The sequence below is a fragment of the Macaca mulatta genome, chromosome 16, assembly GCF_049350105.2.
Source record: "Macaca mulatta isolate MMU2019108-1 chromosome 16, T2T-MMU8v2.0, whole genome shotgun sequence".
NCBI lineage: Eukaryota > Metazoa > Chordata > Mammalia > Primates > Cercopithecidae > Macaca > Macaca mulatta.
This window is the reverse complement of record NC_133421.1, coordinates 24,748,674-24,775,847: the sequence shown is the minus strand read 5'-3', so window position 1 is coordinate 24,775,847 and position 27,174 is coordinate 24,748,674.

Sequence of the window (27,174 nt, the reverse complement as noted above, 5' to 3'; positions counted from 1 at the left end):
TCCACAAGAACTGTCTTAGTGAAAGGCTTCTTGAGGGGAAAGCTGTAACTCTGTGAGATGATTTCACAGAACACAAAGTTATTTTTCAGAAAGCTTCTTTCTCTTTGTTATCGGAGGATATTTCCTTTGGCCCTAGAGTCTAAAAAGGGATCCGAAATATCTGTTGTCAGATTCCACAGAAATAAGGCTAGCAGAGAGATCGACGAAATACAGATGTAACTCTGTGAGATGAATTAACAGAACACTAAGCAGTTTCTCAGAAAGCTTCCTTCCAGATTTCATCGGAGGATACTTCCTTTTTCACCATAGCCCTCTATGGGCTTCCAAATATCACTTTGCCAATTCCAGAAGAACTGTCTTAGCGAAAGGCTTCTTGAGGGGAAAGTTGTAACTCTGTGAGATGATTTCACAGAACACAAGGAAGTTTCTCAGAAAGCTGCTTTCTCTTTGTTATCGGAGGATATTTCCTTTGGCCCTATAGTCTTCAAAGGAAAAGGAAATATCTGTTCTCAGATTCCACAGAAATAAGGCTAGCAAAAAGATCCACGAAATACCGATGTAACTCTGTGAGATGAATTAACAGAACACTAAGCAGTTTCTCAGAAAGCTTCTTTACAGATTTCTTCGGAGGATATTTCCTTTTTCACCCTAGCCCTCTATGGGCTTCCAAATATCACTTTCCCAATTCCACAAGAACTGTCTTAGCGAAAGTCTTCTTGAGAGGAAAGCTGTAACTCTGTGAGATGATTTCACAGAACACAAAGAAGTTAATCCGAAGGCTTCTTTCTCTTTGTTATCGGAGGATATTTCCTTTTGCCCTAGAGTCTTCAAATGGAAAGGAAATATCTGTTCTCAGATTCCACAGAAAAAGGCTAGCAAAGAGATCCACGAAATACAGATGTAACTCTGTCAGATGAATTAACAGGACTCTAAGCAGTTTCTCAGAAAGCTTCTTTCCAGATTTCATCGGAGGATATTTCCTTTTTCACCATAGCCCTCTATGGGCTTCCAAATATAACTTTGCCAATTCCACAAGAACTGTCTTAGCGAAAGGCTTCTTGAGGGGAAAGCTGTAACTCTGTGAGATGATTTCACAGAACACAAAGAAGTTTCTCAGAAAGCTTCTTTCTCTTTGTTATCAGAGGATATTTCCTTTGGCCCTAGAGTCTTAAAAGGGAAAGGAAATATCTGTTCTCAGATTCCACAGAAATAAGGCTAGCAAAGAGATCCACGAAATACAGATGTAACTCTATGAGATGAATTAACAGAACACTAAGCAGTTTCTCAGAAAGCTTCCTTCCAGATTTCATCCGAGGATATTTCCTTTTTCACCATAGCCCTCTATGGGCTTCCAAATATCACTTTGCCAATTCCACAAGAACTGTTTTAGCGAAAGGCTTCTTGAGGGGAAAGCTGTAACTCTGTGAGATGATTTCACAGAACACAAAGAAGTTTCTCAGAAAGCTTCTTTCTCTTTGTTATCGGAGGATATTTCCTTTGGCCCTAGAGTCTTCAAAGGGATCCGAAATATCTGTTCTCAGATTCCACAGAAATAAGGCTACCAAAGAGATCCTTGAAATACAAATGTAACTCTGTGAGATGAATTAACAGAACACTCAGCAGTTTCCCAGAAAGCTTCTTTGCAGATTTCATCGGAAGATATTTACTTTTTCACCATAGCCCTCTATGGGCTTCCAAATATCACTTTGCCAATTCCACATGAACTGTCTTAGCGAAAGGCTTCTTGAGGGGAAAGCTGGAACTCTGTGAGATGATTTCACAGAAGACAAAGAAGTTTCTCAGAAAGCTTCTTTCTCTTTGTTATCGTAGGATATTTCCTTTGGCCCTTTATTCTTCAAAGGGATCCGAAATATCTGTTCTCAGATTCCACAGAAATACGGCTAGCAAAGAGATCCACGAAATACAGATGTAACTCTGAGAGATGAATTAACCGAACACTAAGCAGTTTCTCAGAAAGCTTCTTTCCAGATTTCATCGGAGGATATTTCCTTTTTCACCAAAGCCCTCTATGGGCTTCCAAATATCACTTTACCAATTCCACAAGAACTGTCTTAGCGAAAGGCTTCTTGAGGGGAAATCTGCAACCCTCTGAGATGATTTCACAGAACACAAAGAAGTTTCTCAGAAAGCTTCTTTCTCTTTGTTATCGGAGGATATTTCCTTTGGCCCTAGAGTCTTAAAAGGGAAAGGAAATATCTGTTCTCAGATTCCACAGAAATAAGGCTAGCAAAGAGATCCACGAAATACACATGTAACTCTGTGAGATGAATTAACAGAACACTAAGCAGTTTCTCAGAAAGCTTCTTTCCAGATTTCATCGGAGGATATTTCCTTTTTCACCATAGCCCTCTATGGGCTTCCAAATATCACTTTGACAATTCCACAAGAACTGTCTTAGCGAAAGGCTTCTTGAGGGGAAAGCTGTAACTCTGTGAGATGATTTCACAGAACACAAAGAAGTTTCTCAGAATGCTTCTTTCTCTTTGTTATCGTAGGATATTTCCTTTGGCCCTATAGTCTTCAAAGGGATCCGAAATATCTGTTCTCAGATTCCACAGAAATAAGGCTAGCAAAGAGATGCACGAAATACAGATGTAACTCTGTGAGATGAATTAACAGAACACTAAGCAGTTTCTCAGAATGCTTCTTTCCAGATTTCATCGGAGGATATTTCGTTTTTAACCATAGCCCTCTATGGGCTTCCAAATATCACTATGCCAATTCCACAAGAACTGTCTTAGCGAAAGGCTTCTTGAGGGGAAAGCTGTAACTTTGTGAGATGATTTCACAGAATACAAAGAAGTTTCCCAGAAAGTTTCTATCTCTTTGTTATCGGAGGATATTTCCTTTGGCCATATACTCTTCAAAGGGAAAGGAAATATCTGTTCTGAGATTCCACAGAAATAAGGCAAGCAAAGAGATCCACGAAATACAGATGTAACTCTGTGAGATGGATTATCAGAAAACTAAGCAGTTTCTCAGAAAGCTTCTTTCCAGATTTCATCGGAGGATATTTCCTTTTTCACCATAGCCCTCTATGGGCTTCCAAATATCACTTTACCAATTCCACAAGAACTGTCTTAGCGAAAGGCTTCTTGAGGGGAAAGCTGTAACTCTGTCAGATGATTTCACAGAACACAAAGAAGTTTCTCAGAAAGCTTCTTTCTCTTTGTTATCGGAGGATATTTCCTTTGGCCCTAGAGTCTTCAAAGGTATCCGAAATATCTATTCTCAGATTCCACAGAAATAAGGCTCGCAAAGAGATCCACGAAATAAAAATTGAACACTGTGAGATGAATTAACAGAACACTAAGCAGTTTCTCAGAAAACTTCTTTCCAGATTTCATCGGAGGATATTTCCTTTTTCACCATTGCCCTCTAGGGGCTTCCAAATATCACTTTGGCAATTCCACAAGAACTGTCTTAGCGAAAGGCTTCTTGAGGGGAAAGCTGTAACTCTGTGAGATGATTTCACAGAACACAAAGAAGTTTCTCAGAAAGCTTCCTTCTCTTTGTTATAGTAGGATATTTTCTTTGGCCCTATAGTTTTCAAATGGAAAGGATATATCTGTTCTCAGATTCCACAGAAATAAGGCTAGCAAAGAGATCCACGAAATACAGATGTAACTCTGGGAGATGAATTAACAGAACACTAAGTAGTTTTTCAGAAAGCTTCTTTCCAGATTTCATCGGAGGATATTTCCTTTTTCAGCATAGCCCTCTATGGGCTTCCAAATATCACTTTGCCAATTCCACAAGAACTGTCTTAGCGAAAGGTATCTTGAGGGGAAAGCTATAACACTGTGAGTTGATTTCATAGAACACAAAGAAGTTTCTCAGAAACCTTCTTTCTCTTTTTTATCCCAGGATATTTCCTTTGGCCCTATAGTCTTCAAAGGGATCCCAAATATCTGTTCTCAGATTCCACAGAAATAAGGCTAGCAAAGAGATCCACGAAATACAGATGTAACTCTGTGAGATGAGTTAACAGAACACTAAGCAGTTTCTCAGAAAGCTTCTTTCCAGATTTCATCGGAGGATATTTCCTTTTTCACCAAAGCCCTCTATGGGCTTCCAAATATCACTTTGCCAATTCCACAAGAACTGTCTTAGCGAAAGGCTTCTTGAGGGGAAAGCTGTAACTCTGTGAGATGATTACACAGAACACAAAGAAGATTCTCAGACAGCTTCTTTCTCTTTGTTATCGTAGGATATTTCCTTTGGCCCTATAGTCTTCAAAGGGATCCGAAATATCTGTTCTCAGATTCCACAGAAATAAGGCTAGCAAAGAGATCCACGAAATACAGATGTAACTCTGTGAGATGAATTAACAGAACACTAAGCAGTTTCTCAGAATGCTTCTTTCCAGATTTCATCGGAGGATATTTCGTTTTTAACCATAGCCCTCTATGGGCTTCCAAATATCACTATGCCAATTCCACAAGAGCTGTCTTAGCGAAAGGCTTCTTGAGGGGAAAGCTGTAACTCTGTGAGATGATTTCACAGAATTCAAAGAAGTTTCTCAGAAAGCTTCTTTCTCTTTGTTATTGGAGTATATTTCCTTTGGCCATATACTCTTCAAAGGGAAAGGAAATATCTGTTCTGAGATTCCACAGAAATAAGGCTAGCAAAGAGATCCACGAAATACAGATGTAACTCTGTGAGATGAATTAACAGAACACTAAGCAGTCTCCCTGAAAGCTTCTTTCCAGATTTCATCGGAGGATATTTCCTTTTTCACCATAGCCCTCTATGGGCTTCCAAATATCACTTTGCCAATTCCACAAGAACTGTCTTAGCGAAAGGCTTCTTGAGGGGAAAGCTGTAACTCTGTGAGATGATTTCACAGAACACAAAGAAGTTTCTCAGAAAGCTTCCTTCTCTTTGTTATCGGAGGATATTTCCTTTGGCCCTAGAGTCTTCAAAGGTATCCGAAATATCTATTCTCAGATTCCACAGAAATAAGGCTCGCAAAGAGATCCACGAAATAAAAATTGAACACTGTGAGATGAATTAACAGAACACTAAGGAGTTTCTCAGAAAGTTTCTTTCCAGATTTCATCAGAGGATATTTCCTTTTTCACCATAGCCCTCTCTGGGTTTCCAAATATCACTTTGCCAATTCCACAAGAACTGTCTTAGCGAAAGGCTTCTTGAAGGGGAAAGCTATAACTTTGTGAGATGATTTCACAGAACACAAAGAAGTTTCTCAGAAAGCTTCTTTCTCTTTGTTATCGGAGGATATTTCTTTGGCTCTATAGAATTCAAAGCTATCCGAAATATCTGTTGTCAGATTCCACAGAAATAAGGCTAGCAAAGAGATCCACGAAACACAGATGTAGCTCTGTGAGATGAATTAACAGAACACTAAGCGGTTTCTCAGAAAGCTTTTTTCCACATTTCATCGGAGGATATTTCCTTTTTCACCATAGCCCTCTATGGGCTTGCAAATATCACTTTGCTAATTCCACAAGAACTGTCTTAGCGAAAGGCTTCTTGACGGGAAAGCTGTAACTCTCTGAGATGATTTCACAGAATACAAAGAAGTTTCTCAGAAAGCTTCATTCTCTTTGTATCGGAGGGTATTTCCTTTGGCCCTATAGTCTTCAAAGGGATCCGAAATATCTGTTCTCAGATTCCACAGAAATAAGGCTAGCAAAGAGATCCACGAAATACAGATGTAACTCTGTGAGATGAATTAACAGAACACTAAGCAGTTTCTCAGAAAGCTTCTTTCCAGATTTCATCGGAGGATATTTCCTTTTTCACCATAGCCCTCTATGGGCTTCCAAATATCACTTTGCCAATTCCACAAGAACTGTCTTAGCGAAAGGCTTCTTGAGGGGAAAGCTGTAACTCTGTGAGATGATTTCACAGAACACAAAGAAGTTTCTCAGAAAGCTTCTTTCTCTTTGTTATCGGAGGATATTTCCTTTGGCCATAGAGTCTTCAAAGGGATCCGAAATATCTGTTCTCAGATTCCACAGAAATAAGGCTAGCAAAGAGATCCACGAAATACAGATGTAACTCTGTGAGATGAATTAACAGAACACTAAGCAGTTTCTCAGAAAACTTCTTTCCAGATTTCATCGGAGGATATTTCCTTTTTCACAATGCCCTCTAGGGGCTTCCAAATATCACTTCAGCAATTACACAAGAACTGTCTTAGCGAAAGGCTTCTTGAGGGGAAAGCTGTAACTCTGTGAGATGATTTCACAGAACACAAAGAAGTTTCTCAGAAAGCTTCTTTCTCTTTGTTATCGGAGGATATTTCCTTTGGCCCTATAGTCTTCAAAGGGAAAGGATATATCTGTTGTCAGATTACACAGAAATAAGGCTAGCAAAGAGATCCACGAAATACAGATGTAACTCTGTGAGGTGAATTTACAGAACACTAACCAGTTTTTCAGAAAGCTTCTTTCCAGATTTCATCGGAGGATATTTCCTTTTTCACCATAGCCCTCTATGGGCTTCCAAATATCACTTTACCAATTCCACAAGAACTGTCTTAGCGAAAGGCTTCTTGAGGGGAAAGCTGTAACTCTGTGAGATGATTTCACAGAACACAAAGAAGTTTCTCAGAAAGCTTCTTTCTCTTTGTTATCGGAGGATATTTCCTTTGGCCCTATAGTCTTCAAAGGGATCCGAAATATCTGTTCTCAGATTCCAGAGAAATAAGGCTAGCAAAGAGATCCACGAAATACAGATGTAAATCTGTGAGATGAATTAACAGAACACTAAGCAGTTTCTCAGAAAGCTTCTTTCCAGATTTCATCGGAGGATATTTCCTTTTTTACCAGAGCCCTCTACGGGCTTCCAAATATCACTTTGCCAATTCCACAAGAACTGTCTTAGCGAAAGGCTTCTTGAGGGGAAAGCTGTAACTCTGTGAGATGATTTCACAGAACACAAAGAATTTTCTCAGAAATCTTCCTTCTCTTTGTTATCGGAGGGTATTTCCTTTGGCCCTATAGTCTTCAAACGGATACGAAATATCTGTTCTCAGATTCCACAGAAATAAGGCTCGCAAAGAGATCGATGAAATACAGATGTAACTCTGGGAGATGAATTAAGAGAACATTAAGCAGTTTCTAAGAAAGCTTCTTTCCAGATTTTATCGGAGGATATTTCCTTTTTCACCATAGCCCTCTATGGGCTTCCAAATATCACTTTGCCAATTCCACAAGAACTGTCTAAGCTAAAGGCTTCTTGAGGGGAAGGCTGTAACTCTGTGAGATGATTTCACAGAACACAAAGAAGTTTCTCAGAAATCTGCTTTCTCTTTGTTATCGGAGGATATTTCTTTTGACCCTATACTCTTCAAAGGGATCCGAAATATCTGTTCTCAGATTCCACAGAAATAAGGCTAGCAAAGAGATCCACGAAATACAGATGTAACTCTGTGAGATGAGTTAACAGAACACTAAGCAGTTTCTCAGAAAGCTTCTTTCCAGATTTCATCGGAGGATATTTCCTTTTTCACCATAGCCCTCTATCGGCTTCCAAATATCACTTTCCCAATTCCACAAGAACTGTCTTAGCGAAAGGCTTCTTGAGGGGAAAGCTGTAACTCTGTGAGATGATTACACAGAACACAAAGAAGTTTCTCAGACAGCTTCTTTCTCTTTGTTATCGTAGGATATTTCCTTTGGCCCTATAGTCTTCAAAGGGATCCGAAATATCTGTTCTCAGATTCCACAGAAATAAGGCTAGCAAAGAGATCCACGAAATACAGATGTAACTCTGTGAGATGAATTAACAGAACACTAAGCAGTTTCTCAGAATGCTTCTTTCCAGATTTCATCGGAGGATATTTCGTTTTTAACCATAGCCCTCTATGGGCTTCCAAATATCACTATGCCAATTCCACAAGAACTGTATTAGCGAAAGGCTTCTTGAGGGGAAAGCTGTAACTTTGTGAGATGATTTCACAGAATACAAAGAAGTTTCTCAGAAAGCTTCTTTCTCTTTGTTATTGGAGGATATTTCCTTTGGCCATATACTCTTCAAAGGGAAAGGAAATATCTGTTCTGAGATTCCACAGAAATAAGGCTAGCAGAGAGATCCACGAAATACAGATGTAACTCTGTGAGATGGATTAACAGAAAACTAAGCAGTTTCTCAGAAAGTTTCTTTCCTGATTTCATCGGAGGATATTTCCTATTTCACCATAGCCCTCTATCGGCTTCCAAATATCACTTTGCCAATTCCACAAGAACTGTCTTAGCGAAAGGCTTCTTGAGGGGAAAGCTGTAACTCTGTGAGATAATTTCACAGAACACTAAGAAGTTTCTCAGAAAGCTTCTTTCACTTTGTTATCGGAGGATATTTCCTTTGGCCCTATAGTCTTCAAAGGGATCCGAAATATCTGTTCTCAGATTCCACAGAAATAAGGCTACCAAAGAGATCCACGAAATACAGATGTAACTCTGTGAGATGAATTAACAGAACACTAAGCAGTCTCCCTGAAAGCTTCTTTCCAGATTTCATCGGAAGATATTTACTTTTTCACCATAGCCCTCTATGGGCTTCCAAATATCACTTTGCCAATTCCACAACAACTGTCTTAGCGAAAGGCTTCTTGAGGGGAAAGCTGTAACTCTGTGAGGTGATTTCACAGAACACAAAGAAGTTTCTCAGAAAGCTTCTTTCTCTTTCTTATCGGAGGATATTTCCTTTGGCCCTAGAGTCTTCAAAGTGATCCGAAATATCTGTTGTCAGATTCCACAGAAATAAGGCTAGCAGAGAGATCGACGAAATACAGATGTAACTGTGTGAGATGAATTAACAGAACACTAAGCAGTTTCTCAGAAAGCTTCTTTCCAGATTTCATCGGAGGATACTTCCTTTTTCACCATAGCCCTCTATGGGCTTCCAAATAACACTTTGCCAATTCCACAAGAACTGTCTTAGCGAAAGGCTTCTTGAGGGGAAAGCTGTAACTCTGTGAGATGATTTCACAGAACACAAGGAAGTTTCTCAGAAAGCTTCTTTCTCTTTGTTATCGGAGGATATTTCCTTTGGCCCTATAGTCTTCAAAGGGAAAGGAAATATCTGTTCTCAGATTCCACAGAAATAAGGCTAGCAAAAAGATCCACGAAATACCGATGTAACTCTGTGAGATGAATTAACAGAACACTAAGCAGTTTCTCAGAAAGCTTCTTTCCAGATTTCATCGGAGGATATTTCCTTTTTCACCATAGCCCTCTATGGGCTTCCAAATATCACTTTGCCAATTCCACAAGAACTGTCTTAGCGAAAGTCTTCTTGAGAGGAAAGCTGTAACTCTGTGAGATGATTTCACAGAACACAAAGAAGTTTCTCAGAAAGCTTCTTTCTCTTTGTTATCGGAGGATATTTCCTTTTGCCCTAGAGTCTTCAAAGGGAAAGGAAATATCTGTTCTCAGATTCCACAGAAAAAGTCTAGCAAAGAGATCCACGAAATACAGATGTAACTCTGTCAGATGAATTAACAGGACACTAAGCAGTTTCTCAGAAAGCTTCTTTCCAGATTTCATCGGAGGATATTTCCTTTTTCACCATAGCCCTATATGGGCTACCAAATATCACTTTGCCAATTCCACAAGAACTGTCTTAGCGAAAGGCTTCCTGAGGGGAAAGCTGTAACTCTGTTAGATGATTTCACAGAACACAAAGAAGTTTCTCAGAAAGCTTCTTTCTCTTTGTTATCGGAGGATATTTCCTTTGGCCCTAGAGTCTTCAAAGGGATCCGAAATATCTAGTCTCAGATTTCACAGAAATAAGGCTAGCAAAGAGACCCAGGAAATAAAAATATAACACTGTGAGATGAATTAACAGTGCACTAAGCAGTTTCTCAGAATGTTTCTTTCCAGATTTCATCAGAGGATATTTCCTTTTTCACCATAGCCCTTATGGGCTTCCAAATATCACTTTGCCAATTCCACAGGAACTGTCTTAGCGAAAGGCTTCTTGAGGGGAAAGCTGTAACTCTGTGAGATGATTTCACAGAACACAAACCAGTTTTTCAGAAAGCTTCTTTCTCTTTGTTATCGGAGGATATTACCTTTGGCCCTGTAGTCTTCAAAGGGATCCGAAATATCTGTTCTCAGATTCCACAGAAATAAGCCTAGCAAAGAGATCCACGAAATACAGATGTAACTCTGTGAGATAAATTAACAGAACACTAAGCAGTTTCTCAGAAAGCTTCTTTCCAGATATCATCGGAGGATATTTCCTTTTTCACCTTAGCCCTCTATAGGAATCCAAATATCACTTTGCCAATTCCACAAGAACTGTCTTAGCGAAAGGCTTCTTGAGGGGACAGCTGTAACTCTGTGAGATGATTTCATAGAACACAAAGAAGTTTCTCAGAAAGCTTCTTTCTCTTTGTTATCGGAGGATATTACCTTTGGCCCTATAGACTTCAAAGGGATCTGAAATATCTGTTCTCAGATTCCACAGAAATAAGGCTAGCAAAGAGATCCACGAAATACAGATGTAACTCTGTGAGATGAATTAACAGAACACTAAGCAGTTTCTCAGAAAGCTTCTTTCCAGATTTCATCGGATTATATTTCCTTTTTCACCATAGCCCTCTATGGGCTTCCAAATATCACTTTGCCAATTCCACAAGAACTGTCTTAGCGAAAGGCTTCTTGAGGGGAAAGCTGTAACTCTGTGAGATGATTTCACAGAACACAAAGAAGTTTCTCGGAAAGCTTCTTTCTCTTTGTTATCGGAGTATATTTCCTTTGGCCCCAGAATCTTCAAAGGGAAAGGAAATATCTGTTCTCAGATTCCACAGAAATAAGGCTAGCAAAGAGATCCACGAAATACAGATGTAACTCGGTGAGATAAATTAACAGGACACTAAGCAGTTTCTCAGAAAGCTTCTTTCCAGATTTCATCGGAGGATATTTCCTTTTTCACCATAGCCTTCTATAGGCTTCCAAATATCACTTTGCCAATTCCACAAGAACTGTCTTAGCGAAAGGCATCTTGAAGGGAAAGCTGTAACTCTGTGAGATAATTTCATAGAACACAAAGAAGTTTCTCAGAAAGCTTCTTTCTCTTTGTTATCCCAGGATATTTCCTTTGGCCCTATAGTCTTCAAAGGGATCCGAAATATCTGTTCTCAGATTCCACAGAAATAAGGCTCGCAAAGAGATCGATGAAATACAGATGTAACTCTGGGAGATGAATTAAGAGAACATTAAGCAGTTTCTAAGAAAGCTTCTTTCCAGATTTTATCGGAGGATATTTCCTTTTTCACCATAGCCCTCTATGGGCTTCCAAATATCACTTTGCCAATTCCACAAGAACTGTCTAAGCTAAAGGCTTCTTGAGGGGAAGGCTGTAACTCTGTGAGATGATTTCACAGAACACAAAGAAGTTTCTCAGAAATCTGCTTTCTCTTTGTTATCGTAGGATATTTCCTTTGGCCCTATAGTCTTCAAAGGGATCCGAAATATCTGTTCTCAGATTCCACAGAAATAAGGCTAGCAAAGAGATCCACGAAATACAGATGTAACTCTGTGAGATGAATTAACAGAACACTAAGCAGTTTTTCAGAATGCTTCTTTCCAGATTTCATCGGAGGATATTTCCTTTTTCACCATAGCCCTCTATGGGCTTACAATTATCACTATGCCAAATCCACAAGAACTGTATTAGCGAAAGGTTTCTTGAGGGGAAAGCTGTAACTTTGTGAGATGATTTCACAGAATACAAAGAAGTTTCTCAGAAAGCTTCTTTCTCTTTGTTATCGGAGGATATTTCCTTTGGCCATATACTCTTCAAAGGGATCCGAAATATCTGTTCTCAGATTCCACAGAAATAAGGCTAGCAAAGAGATCCACGAAATACAGATGTAACTCTGTGAGATGAATTAACAGAACACTAAGCAGTTTCTCAGAAAGCTTCTTTCCAGATTTCATCGGAGGATATTTCCTTTTTCACCATAGCCCTCTATGGGCTTCCAAATATCACTTTACCAATTCCACAAGAACTGTCTTAGCGAAAGGCTTCTTGAGGGGAAAGCTGTAACTCTGTGAGATGATTTCACAGAACACAAAGAAGTTTCTCAGAAAGCTTCTTTCTCTTTGTTATCGGAGGATATTTCCTTTGGCCCTAGAGTCTTAAAAGGGAAAGGAAATATCTGTTCTCAGATTCCACAGAAATAAGGCTAGCAAAGAGATCCACGAAATACAGATGTAACTCTGTGAGATGAATTAACAGAACACTAAGCAGTTTCTCAGAAAGCTTCTTTCCAGATTTCATCGGAGGATATTTCCTTTTTCACCATAGCCTTCTATAGGCTTCCAAATATCACTTTGCCAATTCCACAAGAACTGTCTTAGCGAAAGGTATCTTGAGGGGAAAACTGTAACTCTGTGAGATGATTTCATAGAACACAAAGAAGTTTCTCAGAAAGCTTCTTTCTCTTTTTTATCCCAGGATAATTCCTTTGGCCCTATAGTCTTCAAAGGGATCCGAAATATCTGTTCTCAGATTCCACAGAAATAAGGCTAGCAAAGAGATCCACGAAATACAGATGTAACTCTGTGAGATGAGTTAACAGAACACTAAGCAGTTTCTCAGAAATCTTCTTTCCAGATTTCATCGGAGGATATTTCCTTTTTCACCATAGCCCTCTATCGGCTTCCAAATATCACTTTCCCAATTCCACAAGAACTGTCTTAGCGAAAGGCTTCTTGAGGGGAAAGCTGTAACTCTGTGAGGTGATTTCACAGAACACAAAGAAGTTTCTCAGAAAGCTTCTTTCTCTTTCTTATCGGAGGATATTTCCTTTGGCCCTAGAGTCTTCAAAGGGATCCGAAATATCTGTTGTCAGATTCCACAGAGATAAGGCTAGCAGAGAGATCGACGAAATACAGATGTAACTCTGTGAGATGCATTAACAGAACACTAAGCAGTTTCTCAGAAAGCTTCTTTCCAGATTTCATCGGAGGATACTTCCTTTTTCAACATAGCCCTCTATGGGCTTCCAAATATCACTTTGCCAATTCCACAAGAACTGTCTTAGCGAAAGGCTTCTTGAGGGGAAAGCTGTAACTCTGTGAGATGATTTCACAGAACACAAGGAAGTTTCTCAGAAAGCTTCTTTCTCTTTTTTATCGGAGGATATTTCCTTTGGCCCTATAGTCTTCAAAGGGAAAGGAAATATCTGTTCTCAGATTCCACAGAAATAAGGCTAGCAAAAAGATCCACGAAATACCGATGTAACTCTGTGAGATGAATTAACAGAACACTAAGCAGTTTCTCAGAAAGCTTCTTTCCATATTTCATCGGAGGATATTTCCTTTTTCACCATAGCCCTCTATGGGCTTCCAAATATCACTTTGCCAATTCCACAAGAACTGTCTTAGCGAAAGTCTTCTTGAGAGGAAAGCTGTAACTCTGTGAGATGATTTCACAGAACACAAAGAAGTTTCTCAGAAAGCTTCTTTCTCTTTGTTATCGGAGGATATTTCCTTTTGCCCTAGAGTCTTCAAAGGGAAAGGAAATATCTGTTCTCAGATTCCACAGAAAAAGGCTAGCAAAGAGATCCACGAAATACAGATGTAACTCTGTCAGATGAATTAACAGGACACTAAGCAGTTTCTCAGAAAGCTTCTTTCCAGATTTCATCGGAGGATATTTCCTTTTTCACCATAGCCCTCTATCGGCTTCCAAATATCACTTTGCCAATTCCACAAGAACTGCCTTAGCGAAAGGCTTCCTGAGGGGAAAGCTGTAACTCTGTTAGATGATTTCACAGAACACAAAGAAGTTTCTCAGAAATCTTCTTTCTCTTTGTTATCGGAGGATATTTCCTTTGGCCCTAGAGTCTTCAAAGGGATCCGAAATATCTAGTCTCAGATTTCACAGAAATTAGGCTAGCAAAGAGATCCAGGAAATAAAAATATAACACTGTGAGATGAATTAACAGTGCACTAAGCAGTTTCTCAGAATGTTTCTTTCCAGATTTCATCAGAGGATATTTCCTTTTTCACCATAGCCCTCTATGGGCTTCCAAATATCACTTTGCCAATTCCACAGGAACTGTCTTAGCGAAAGTTTGAGGGGAAAGCTGTAACTCTGTGAGATGATTTCAGAGAACACAAACAAGTTTCTCAGAAAGCTTCTTTCTCTTTGTTATCGGAGGATATTACCTTTGGCCCTATAGTCTTCAAAGGGATCTGAAATATCTGTTCTCAGATTCCACAAAAATAAGGCTAGCAAAGAGATCCACGAAATACAGATGTAATTCTGTGAGATGAATTAACAGAACACTAAGCAGTTTCTCAGAAAGCTTCTTTCCAGATTTCATCGGAGGATATTTCCTTTTTCACCATAGCCCTCTATGGGCTTCCAAATATCACTTTGCCAATTCCACAAGAACTGTCTTAGCGAAAGGCTTCTTGGGGGGAAAGCTGTAACTCTGTGAGATGATTTCACAGAACACAAAGAATTTTCTCGGAAAGCTTCTTTCTCTTTGTTATCGGAGGATATTTCCTTTGGCCCCAGAATCTTCAAAGGGAAAGGAAATATCTGTTCTCAGATTCCACAGAAATAAGGCTAGCAAAGAGATCCACGAAATACAGATGTAACTCGGTGAGATAAATTAACAGGACACTAAGCAGTTTCTCAGAAAGCTTCTTTCCAGATTTCATCGGAGGATATTTCCTTTTTCACCATAGCCTTCTATAGGCTTCCAAATATCACTTTGCCAATTCCACAAGAACTGTCTTAGCGAAAGGCATCTTGAGGGGAAAGCTGTAACTCTGTGAGATGATTTCATAGAACACAAAGAAGTTTCTCAGAAAGCTTCTTTCTCTTTGTTATCCCAGGATATTTCCTTTGGCCCTATAGTCTTCAAAGGGATCCGAAATATCTGTTCTCAGATTCCACACAAATAAGGCTAGCAAAGAGATCCACGAAATACAGATGTAACTCTGTGAGATGAATTAACAGAACACTAAGCAGTTTCTCAGAATGCTTCTTTCCAGATTTCATCGGAGGATATTTCCTTTTTTACAATAGCCCTATATGGGCTTCCAAATATCACCTTGCCAATTCCACAAGAACTGTCCTAGCGAAAGGATTCTTGAGGGGAAAGCTGTAGCTCTGTGAGATGATTTCACAGAATACAAAGAAGTTTCTCAGAAAGCTTCTTTCTCTTTGTTATCGGAGGATATTTCCTTTGGTCCTATACTCTTCAAAGGGAAAGGAATTATCTGTTCTGAGATTCCACAGAAATAAGGCTAGCAAAGAGATCCACGAAATACAGATGTAACACAGTGAGATGAGTTAACAGAACACTAAGCAGTTTCTCAGAAAGCTTCTTTCCAGATTTCATCGGAGGATATTTCCTTTTTCACCATAGCCCTCTATGGGCTTCCAAATATCACTATGCCAATTCCACAAGAACTGTATTAGCGAAAGGTTTCTTGAGGGGAAAGCTGTAACTTTGTGAGATGATTTCACAGAATACAAAGAAGTTTCTCAGAAAGCTTCTTTCTCTTTGTTATCGGAGGATATTTCCTTTGGCCATATACTCTTCAAAGGGATCCGAAATATCTGTTCTCAGATTCCACAGAAATAAGGCTAGCAAAGAGATCCACGAAATACAGATGTAACTCTGTGAGATGAATTAACAGAACACTAAGCAGTTTCTCAGAAAGCTTCTTTCCAGATTTCATCGGAGGATACTTCCTTTTTCACCATAGCCCTCTATGGGCTTCCAAATATCACTTTACCAATTCCACAAGAACTGTCTTAGCCAAAGGCTTCTTGAGGGGAAAGCTGTAACTCTGTGAGATGATTTCACAGAACACAAACAAGTTTCTCAGAAAGCTTCTTTCTCTTTGTTATCGGAGGATATTTCCTTTGGCCCTAGAGTCTTCAAAGGGATCCGAAATATCTGTTCTCAGATTCCACAGAAATAAGGCTACCAAAGAGATCCTTGAAATACAAATGTAACTCTGTCAGATGAATTAACAGAACACTAAGCAGTTTCTCAGAAAGCTTCTTAGCAGATTTCAACGGAGGATATTTCCTTTTTCACCGTAGCCCTCTATGGGCTTCCAAATATCACTTTGACAATTCCACAAGAACTGTCTTAGCGAAAGGCTTCTTGAGGGGAAAGCTGTAACTCTGTGAGATAATTTCACAGAACACTAAGAAGTTTCTCAGAAAGCTTCTTTCATTTTGTTATTGGAGGATATTTCCTTTGGCCCTATAGTCTTCAAAGGGATCCGAAATATCTGTTCTCAGATTCCACAGAAATAAGGCTAGCAAAGAGATCCTCGAAATACAGATGTAACTCTGTGAGATGAATTAACAGAACACTAAGCAGTCTCCCTGAAAGTTTCTTTCCTGATTTCATCGGAAGATATTTACTTTTTCACCATAGCCCTCTATGGGCTTCCAAATATCACTTTGCCAATTCCACAAGAACTGTCTTAGCGAAAGGCTTCTTGAGGGGAAAGCTGGAACTCTGTGAGATGATTTCACAGAACACAAAGAAGTTTCTCAGAAACCTTCTTTCTCTTTGTTATCGGAGGATATTTCCTTTGGCCCTTTAGTCTTCAAAGGGATCCGAAATATCTGTTCTCAGATTCCACAGATATAAGGCTAGCAAAGAGATCCACGAAATACAGATGTAACTCTGAGAGATGAATTAACAGAACACTAAGCAGTTTCTCAGAAAGCTCCTTTCCAGATTTCATCGGAGGATATTTCCTTTTTCACCATAGCCCTCTTTGGGCTTCCAAATATCACTTTGCCAATTCCACAAGAACTCTCTTAGCGAAAGGCTTCTTGAGGGGAAAGCTGTAACTCTGTCAGATGATTTCACAGAACACAAAGAAGTTTCTCAGAAAGCTTCTTTCTCTTTGTTATCGGAGGATATTGCCTTTGGCCCTAGAGACTTCAAAGGGATCCGAAATATCTGTTGTCAGATTCCACAGAAATAAGGCTAGCAGAGAGATCGACGAAATGCAGATGTAACTCTGTGAGATGAATTAACAGAACACTAAGCAGTTTCTCAGAAAGCTTCTTTCCAGATTTCATCGGAGGATATTTCCTTTTTCACCATAGCCCTCTATGGGCTTCCAAATATCACTTTGCCAATTCCACAAGAACTGTCTTAGCGAAAGGCTTCTTGAGGGGAAAGCTGTAGCTCTGTGAGATGATTTCACAGAATACAAAGAAGTTTCTCAGAATGCTTCTTTCTCTTTGTTATCGGAGGATATTTCCTTTGGTCCTATACTCTTCAAAGGTAAAGGAATTATCTGTTCGGAGATTCCACAGAAATAAGGCTAGCAAAGAGATCCACGAAATACAGATGTAACACTGTGAGATGAGTTAACAGAACACTAAGCAGTTTCTCAGAAAGCTTCTTTCCAGATTTCATCGGAGGATATTTCCTTTTTCACCATAGCCCTCTATCGGCTTCCAAATATCACTTTCCCAATTCCACAAGAATTGTCTTAGCGAAAGGCTTCTTGAGGGGAAAGCTGTAACTCTGTGAGATGATTTCACAGAACACAAAGAAGTTTCTCAGACAGCTTCTTTCTCTTTGTTATCGTAGGATATTTCCTTTGGCCCTATAGTTTTCAAAGGGATCCGAAATATCTCTTCTCAGATTCCACAGAAATAAGGCTAGCAAAGAGATCCAAGAAATACAGATGTAACTCTGTGAGATGAATTAACAGAACACTAAGCAGTTTCTCAGAATGCTTCTTTCCAGATTTCATCGGAGGATATTTCGTTTTTAACCTAGCCCTCTATGGGCTTCCAAATATCACTATGCCAATTCCACAAGAACTGTCTTAGCGAAAGGCTCCTTGAGGGGAAAGCTGTAACTTTGTTAGATGATTTCACAGAATACAAAGAAGTTTCTCAGAAAGCTTCTTTCTCTTTGTTATCGGAGGATATTTCCTTTGGCCCTAGAGTCTTCAAAGGGAAAGGAAATATCTGTTCTGAGATTCCACAGAAATAAGGCTAGCAAAGAGATCCACGAAAGACAGATGTAACTCTGTGAGATGGATTAACAGAAAACTAAGCAGTTTCTCAGAAAGCTTCTTTCCAGATTTCATCGGAGGATATTTCCTTTTTCACCATAGCCCTCTATGGGCTTCGAAATATCACTTTGCCAATTCCAGAAGAACTGTCTTAGCGAAAGGCTATTTGAGGGGAAAGCTGTAACTCTGGGAGATGATTTCACAGAACACAAAGAAGTTTCTCAGAAAGCTTCTTTCTCTTTGTTATCGGAGGATATTTCCTTTGGCCCTAGAGTCTTAAAAGGGAAAGGAAATATCTGTTCTCAGATTCCACAGAAATAAGGCTAGCAAAGAGATCCACGAAATACAGATGTAATTCTGTGAGATGAATTAACAGAACACTAAGCAGTTTCTCAGAAAGCTTCTTTCCAGATTTCTCGGAGGATATTTCCTTTTTCACCATAGCCCTCTATGGGCTTCCAAATATCACTTTGCCAATTCCACAAGAACTGTCTTAGCGAAAGGCTTCTTGTGGGGAAAGCTGTAACTCTGTGAGATGATTTCACAGAACACAAAGAAGTTTCTCAGAAAGCTTCTTTCTCTTTGTTATCGGAGGATATTTCCTTTGGCCCTAGAGTCTTCAAAGGGATCCGAAATATATGTTCTCAGATTCCACAGAAATAAGGCTAGCAAAGAGATCCACGAAATACAGATGTAACTCTGTGAGATGAATTAACAGAACACTAAGCAGTCTCCCTGAAAGCTTCTTTCCAGATTTCATCGGAAGATATTTACTTTTTCACCATAGCCCTCTATGGGCTTCCAAATATCACTTTGCCAATTCCACAAGAACTGTCTTAGCGAAAGGCTTCTTGAGGGGAAAGCTGTAACTCTGTGAGATGATTTCACAGAACACAAAGAAGTTTCTCAGAAAGCTTCTTTCTCTTTGTTATCGGAGAATATTTCCTTTGGCCCTTTAGTCTTCAAAGGGATCCGAAATATCTGTTCTCAGATTCCCCAGAAATAAGGCTAGCAAAGAGATCCACGAAATACAGATGTAACTCTGAGAGATGAATTAACAGAACACTAAGCAGTTTCTCAGAAAGCTTATTTCCAGATTTCATCGGAGGATATTTCCTTTTTCACCATAGCCCTGTATGGGCTTCCAAATATCACTTTGCAAATTCCACAAGAACTGTCTTAGCGAAAGGCTTCTTGAGGGGAAAGCTGTAACTCTGTGAGATGATTTCACAGAACACAAAGAAGTTTCTCAGAAAGCTTCTTTCTCTTTGTTATCGGAGGATATTTCCTTTGGCCCTATAGTCTTCAAAGGGATCCGAAATATCTGTTCTCAGATTCCACAGAAATAAGGCTAGCAAAGAGATCCACGAAATACAGATGTAACTCTGTGAGATGAATTAACAGAACACTAAGCAGTTTCCCAGAAAGCTTCTTCCCAGATTTCATGGGAGGATATTTCCTTTTTCACCATAGTGCTCTATGGGCTTCCAAATATCACTTTGCCAATTCCACAAGAACTGTCTTAGCGAAACGCTTCTTGAGGGGAAAGCTGGAACTCTGTGAGATGATTTCACAGAACACAAAGAAGTTTCTCAGAAAGCTTCTTTCTCTTTGTTATCGGAGGATATTTCCTTTGGCCCTAGAGTCTTCAAAGGGATCCGAAATATCTGTTGTCAGATTCCACAGAAATAAGGCTAGCAGAGAGATCCACGAAATACAGATGTAACTCTGTGAGATGAATTAACAGAACACTAAGCAGTTTCTCAGAAAGCTTCTTTCCAGATTTCTTCGGAGGATATTTCCTTTTTCACCATAGCCCTCTATGGGCTTCCAAATATCACTTTGCCAATTCCACAAGAACTGTCTTAGCGAAAGGCTTCTTGAGGGGAAAGCTGTAACTCTGTGAGATGATTTCACAGAACACAAGGAAGTTTCTCAGAAAGCTGCTTTCTCTTTGTTATCGGAGGATATTTCCTTTGGCCCTATAGTCTTCAAAGGGAAAGGAAATATCTGTTCTCAGATTCCACAGAAATAAGGCTAGCAAAAAGATCCACGAAATACCGATGTAACTCTGTGAGATGAATTAACAGAACACTAAGCAGTTTCTCAGAAAGCTTCTTTCCAGATTTCATCGGAGGATATTTTCTTTTTCACCATAGCCCTCTATTGGCTTCCAAATATCACTTTGCCAATTCCACAAGAACTGTCATAGCGAATGTCTTCTTGAGAGGAAAGCTGTAACTCTGTGAGATGATTTCACAGAACACAAACAAGTTAATCTGAAAGCTTCTTTCTCTTTCTTATCGGAGGATATTTCCTTTTGCCCTAGAGTCTTCAAAGGGAAAGGAAATATCTGTTCTCAGATTCCACAGAAAAAGGCCAGCAAAGAGATCCACGAAATACAGATGTCACTCTGTGAGATGAATTAGCAGGACACTAAGCAGTTTCTCAGAAAGCTTCTTTCCAGATTTCATCGGAGGATATTTCCTTTTTCACCATAGCCCTCTATCGGCTTCCAAATATCACTTTGCCAATTCCACAAGAACTGTCTTAGCGAAAGGCTTCTTGAGGGGAAAGCTGTAACTCTGTGAGATGATTTCACAGAACACAAAGAAGTTTCTCAGAAAGATTCTTTCTCTTTGTTATCGGAGGATATTCCTTTGGCCCTATAGTCTTCAAAGGGATCCGAAATATCTGTTCTCAGATTCCACAGAAATAAGGCTAGCAAAGAGATCCACAAAATACAGACGTAACTCTGTGAGATGAATTAACAGAACACTAAGCAGTGTCTCAGAAAGCTTCTTTCCAGATTTCATCGGAGGATATTTCCTTTTTCACCATTGCCCTCTATGGGCTTCCAAATATCACTTTGCCAATTCCACAAGAACTGTCTTAGCGAAAGGCTTCTTTAGGGGAAAGCTTTAACTCTGTGAGATGATTTCACAGAACACAAAGAAGTTTCTCAGAAAGCTTCTTTCTCTTTGTTATCGGAGGATATTTCCTTTGGCCCTAGAGTCTTCAAACGGAAAGGAAATATCTGTTCTCAGATTCCACAGAAATAAGGCTAGCAAAGAGATCCACGAAATACAGATGTAATTCTGTGAGATGAATTAACAGAACACTAAGCAGTTTCTCAGGAAGCTTCTTTCCAGATTTCATCGGAGGATATTTCCTTTTTCACCAGAGCCCACTATGGGCTTCAAAATATCACTTTGCCAATTCCACAAGAACTGTCTTAGCGAAAGGCTTCTTGAGGGGAAAGCTGTAACTCTGTGAGATGATTTCACAGAACACAAAGAAGTTTCTCAGAAAGCTTCTTTCTCTTTGTTTTCGGAGGATATTTCCTTTGGCCCTAGAGTCTTCAAAGGGAAAGGAAATATCTGTTCTCAGATTCCACAGAAATAAGGCTAGCAAAGAGATCCACGAAATACAGATGTAACTCTGTGAGATGAATTAACAGAACACTAAGCACTTTCTCAGAAAACTTCTTTCCAGATTTCATCGGAGGATATTTCCTTTTTCACCATAGCCCTCTATGGCCTTCCAAATATCACTTTGCCAATTCCACAAGAACTGTCTTAGCGAAAGGCTTCTTGAGGGGAAAGCTGTAACTCTGTGAGATGATTTCACAGAACACAAAGAAGTTTCTCAGAAAGCTTCTTTCTCTTTGTTATCGGAGGATATTTCCTTTGGCCCTATAGTCCTCAAAGGGATCCGAAATATCTGTTGTCAGATTCCACAGAAATAAGGCTAGCAAAGAGATCCACGAAATACAGATGTAACTCTGTGAGATGAATTAACAGAACACTGAGCAGTTTCTCAGAATGCTTCTTTCCAGATTTCAACGGAGGATATTTCCTTTTTCTCCATAGCCCTCTATGGGCTTCCAAATATCACTTTGCCAATTCCACAAGAACTGTCTTAGCGAAAGGCTTCTTGGGGGGAAAGCTGCAACTCTGTGAGATGATTTCACAGAACACAAAGAAGTTTCTCAGAAAGCTTCTTTCTCTTTGTTATCGGAAGATATTTCCTTTGGCCCTAGAGTCTTCAAATGGAAAGAAAATATCTGTTCTCAGATACCACAGAAATAAGGCTAGCAAAGAGATCCACGAAATACAGATGTAACTCGGTGAGATAAGTTAACAGGACACTAAGCAGTTTCTCAGAAAGCTTCTTTCCAGATTTCATCGGAGGATATTTCCTTTTTCAACATAGCCTTCTATAGGCTTCCAAATATCACGTTGCCAATTCCACAAGAACTGTCTTAGCGAAAGGCTTCTTGAGGGGAAAGCTGGAACTCTGTGAGATGATTTCACAGAACACAAAGAAGTTTCTCAGAAAGCTTCTTTCTCTTTGTTATCGGATGATATTTCCTTTGGCCCTTTTGTCTTCAAAGGGATCCGAAATATCTGTTCTCAGATTCCACAGAAATAAGGCTAGCAAAGAGATCCACGAAATACAGATGTAACTCTGAGAGATGAATTAACAGAACACTAAGCAGTTTCTTAGAAAGCTTCTTTCCAGATTTCATCGGAGGATATTTCCTTTTTCACCATAGCCCTCTATGGGCTTCCAAATATCACTTTGCCAATTCCACAAGAACTGTCTTAGCGAAAGGCTTCTTGAGGGGAAAGCTGTAACTCTGTCAGATGATTTCACAGAACACAAAGAAGTTTCTCAGAAAGTTTCTTTCTCTTTGTTATCGGAGGATATTTCCTTTGGCCCTAGAGTCTTCAAACGGAAAGGAAATATCTTTTCTCAGATTCCACAGAAATAAGGCTAGCAAAGAGATCCACGAAATACAGATGTAAGTCTGTGAGATGAATTAACAGAACACTAAGCAGTTTCTCAGAAAGCTTCTTTCCAGATTTCATCGGAGGATATTTCCTTTTTCACCAGAGCCCTCTATGGGCTTCAAAATATCACTTTGCCAATTCCACAAGAACTGTCTTAGCGAAAGGCTTCTTGAGGGGAAAGCTGTAACTCTGTGAGATGATTTCACAGAACACAAAGCAGTTTCTCAGAAAGCTTCTTTCTCTTTGTTATCGGAGGATATTTCCTTTGGCCCTAGAGTCTTCAAAGGGAAAGGAAATATCTGTTCTCAGATTCCACAGAAATAAGGCAATCAAAGAGATCCACGAAATACAGATGTAACTCTGTGAGATGAATTAACAGAACACTAAGCACTTTCTCAGAAAACTTCTTTCCAGATTTCATCGGAGGATATTTCCTTTTTCACCATAGCCCTCTAAGGGCTTCCAAATATCACTTTGCCAATTCCACAAGAACTGTCTTAGCGAAAGGCTTCTTGAGGGGAAAGCTGTAACTCTGTGAGATGATTTCACAGAACACAAAGAAGTTTCTCAGAAAGCTTCTTTCTCTTTGTTATCGGAGGATATTTCCTTTGGCCCTATAGTCCTCAAAGGGATCCGAAATATCTGTTGTCAGATTCCACAGAAATAAGGCTAGCAAAGAGATCCACGAAATACAGATGTAACTCTGTGAGATGAATTAACAGAACACTGAGCAGTTTCTCAGAATGCTTCTTTCCAGATGTCAACGGAGGATATTTCCTTTTTCTCCATAGCCCTCTATGGGCTTCCAAATATCACTTTGCCAATTCCACAAGAAGTGTCTTAGCGAAAGGCTTCTTGAGGAGAAAGCTGTAACTCTCTGAGATGATTTCACAGAACACAAAGAAGTTTCTCAGAAAGTTTCTTTCTCTTTGTTATCGGAGGATATTTCCTTTGGCCCTAGAGTCTTCAAAGGGATCCGAAATATCTGTTCTCAGATTCCACAGAAAGAAGGCTAGCAAAGAGATCCACCAAATACAGATGTAACTCTGTGAGATGAATTAACAGAACACTAAGCAGTTTCTCAGAAAGCTTCTTTCCAGATTTCATCGGAGGATATTTCATTTTTCACCATAGCCCTCTATGGGCTTCCAAATATCACTTTGCCAATTCCACAAGAATTGTCTTAGCGAAAGGCTTCTTGAGGGGAAAGCTGTAACTCTGTGAGATGATTTCACAGAACACAAAGAAGTTTCTCAAAAAGCTTCTTTCTCTTTGTTATGGGAGGATATTTCCTTTGGCCCTAGAGTCTTCAAAGGGATCCGAAATATCTGTTCTCAGATTCCACAGAAATAAGGCTACCAAAGAGATCCATGAAATACAAATGTAACTCTGTGAGATGAATTAACAGAACACTAAGCAGTTTCTCAGAAAGCTTCTTTGCAGATTTCAACGGAGGATATTTCCTTTTTCACCATAGCCCTCTATGGGCTTCCAAATATCACTTTGCCAATTCCACAAGAACTGTCTTAGCGAAAGGCTTCTTTAGGGGAAAGGTGTAACTCTGTGAGATAATTTCACAGAACACTAAGAAGTTTCTCAGAAAGCTTCTTTCACTTTGTTATCGGAGGATATTTCCTTTGGCCCTACAGTCTTCAAAGGGATCCGAAATATCTGTTCTCAGATTCCACAGAAATAAGGCTAGCAAAGAGATCCACGAAATACAGATGTAACTCTGGGAGATGAATTAACAGAACACTAAGCAGTCTCCCTGAAAGCTTCTTTCCAGATTTCATCGGAGGATATTTACTTTTTCACCCTACCCCTCCACGGGCTTCCAAATATCACTTTGCCAATTCCACAAGAACTGTCTTAGCGAAAGGCTTCTTGAGGGGAAAGCTGTAACTCTGTGAGGTGATTTCACAGAACACAAAGAAGTTTCTCAGAAATCTTCTTTCTCTTTGTTATCGGAGGATATTTCCTTTGGCCCTATAGCCTTCAAAGGGATCCGAAATATCTGTTGTCAGATTCCACAGAAATAAGGCTAGCAAAGAGATCCAAGAAATACAGATGTAACTCTGAGAGATGAATTAACAGAACACTAAGCAGTTTCTCAGAAAGCTTCTTTCCATATTTCATCGGAGGATATTTCCTTTTTCACGATAGCCCTCTAGGGGCTTCCAAATATCACTTTGCCAATTCCACAAGAACTATCTTAGCGAAAGGCTTCTTGAGGGGAAAGCTGTAACTCTGTCAGATGATTTCACAGAACACAAAGAAGTTTCTCAGAAAGCTTCTTTCTCTTTGTTATCGGAGGATATTTCCTTTGGCCCTAGAGTCTTCAAAGGGATCCGAAATATCTGTTGTCAGATTCCACAGAAATAAGGCTAGCAAAGAGATCGACGAAATTCAGATGTAACTCTGTGAGATGAATTAACAGAACACTAAGCAGTTTCTCAGAAAGCTTCTTTGCAGATTTCAACGGAGGATATTCCCTTTTTCACCATAGCCCTCTATGGGCTTCCAAATATCACTTTGCCAATTCCACAAGAACTGTCCTAGCGAAAGGCTTCTTTAGGGGAAAGCTGTAACTCTGTGAGATAATTTCACAGAACACTAAGAAGTTTCTCAGAAAGCTTCTTTCACTTTGTTATCGGAGGATATTTTCCTTGGCCCTACAGCCTTCAAAGGGATCCGAAATATCTGTTCTCAGATTCCACAGAAATAAGGCTAGCAAAGAGATCCACGAAATACAGATGTAACTCTGTGAGATGAATTAACAGAACACTAAGCAGTTTCTCAGAAAGCTTCTTTCCAGATTTCATCGGAGGATATTTCCTTTTTCACCAGAGCCCTCTATGGGCTTCAAAATATCACTTTGCCAATTCCACAAGAACTGTCTTAGCGAAAGGCTTCTTGAGGGGAAAGCTGTAACTCTGTGAGATGATTTCACAGAACACAAAGAAGTTTCTCAGAAAGCTTCTTTCTCTTTGTTATCGGAAGATATTTCCTTTGGCCCTAGAGTCATCAAAGGGAAAGGAAATATCTGTTCTCAGATTCCACAGAAATAAGGCTAGCAAAGAGATCCACGAAATACAGATGTAACTCTGTGAGATGAATTAACAGAACACTAAGCACTTTCTCAGAAAGCTTCTTTCCAGATTTCATCGGAGGATATTTCCTTTTTCACCATAGCCCTCTATGGGCTTCCAAATATCACTTTGCCAATTCCACAAGAACTGTCTTAGCGAAAGGCTTCTTGAGGGGAAAGCTGTAACTCTGTGAGATGATTTCACAGAACACAAAGAAGTTTCTCAGAAAGCTTCTTTCTCTTTGTTATCGGAGGATATTTCCTTTGGCCCTATAGTCCTCAAAGGGATCCGAAATATCTGTTGTCAGATTCCACAGAAATAAGGCTAGCAAAGAGATCCACGAAATACAGATGTAACTCTGTGAGATGAATTAACAGAACACTGAGCAGTTTCTCAGAATGCTTCTTTCCATATTTCAACGGAGGATATTTCCTTTTTCTCCATAGCCCTCTATGGGCTTCCAAATATCACTTTGCCAAATCCACAAGAACTGTCTGAGCGAAAGGCTTCTTGTGGGGAAAGCTGCAACACTGTGAGATTATTTCACAGAACACAAAGAAGTTTCTCAGAAAGCTTCTTTCTCTTTGTTATCGGAGGATATTTCCTTTGGCCCTAGAGTCTTCAAAGGGAAAGGAAATATCTGTTCTCAGATTCAACAGAAATAAGGCTAGCAAAGAGATCCACGAAATACAGATGTAACTCGGTGAGATAAATTAACAGGACACTAAGCAGTTTCTCAGAAAGCTTCTTTCCAGATTTCATCGGAGGATATTTCCTTTTTCACCATAGCCTTCTGTAGGCTTCCAAATATCACTTTGCCAATTCCACAAGAACTGTCTTAGTGAAAGGTTTCTTGAGGAGAAAGCTGTAACTCTGTGAGATGATTTCACAGAACACAAAGAAGTTTCTCAGAAAGCTTCTATCTCTTTGTTATCGGAGGATATTTCCATTGGCCCTATAGTCTTCAAAGGGATTCGAAATATCTGTTCTCAGATTCCACAGAAATAAGGCTAGCAAAGAGATCCACGAAATACAGATGTAACTCTGTGAGATGAATTAACAGAACACTAAGCAGTTTCTCAGAATGCTTCTTTCCAGATTTCATCGGAGGATATTTCCTTTTTCACCATAGCCCTCTATGGGCTTCCAAATATCACTTTGCCAATTCCACAAGAACTGTCTTAGCGAAAGGCTTCTTGAGGGGACAGCTGTAACTCTGTGAGATGATTTCACAGAATACAAAGAAGTTTCTCAGAA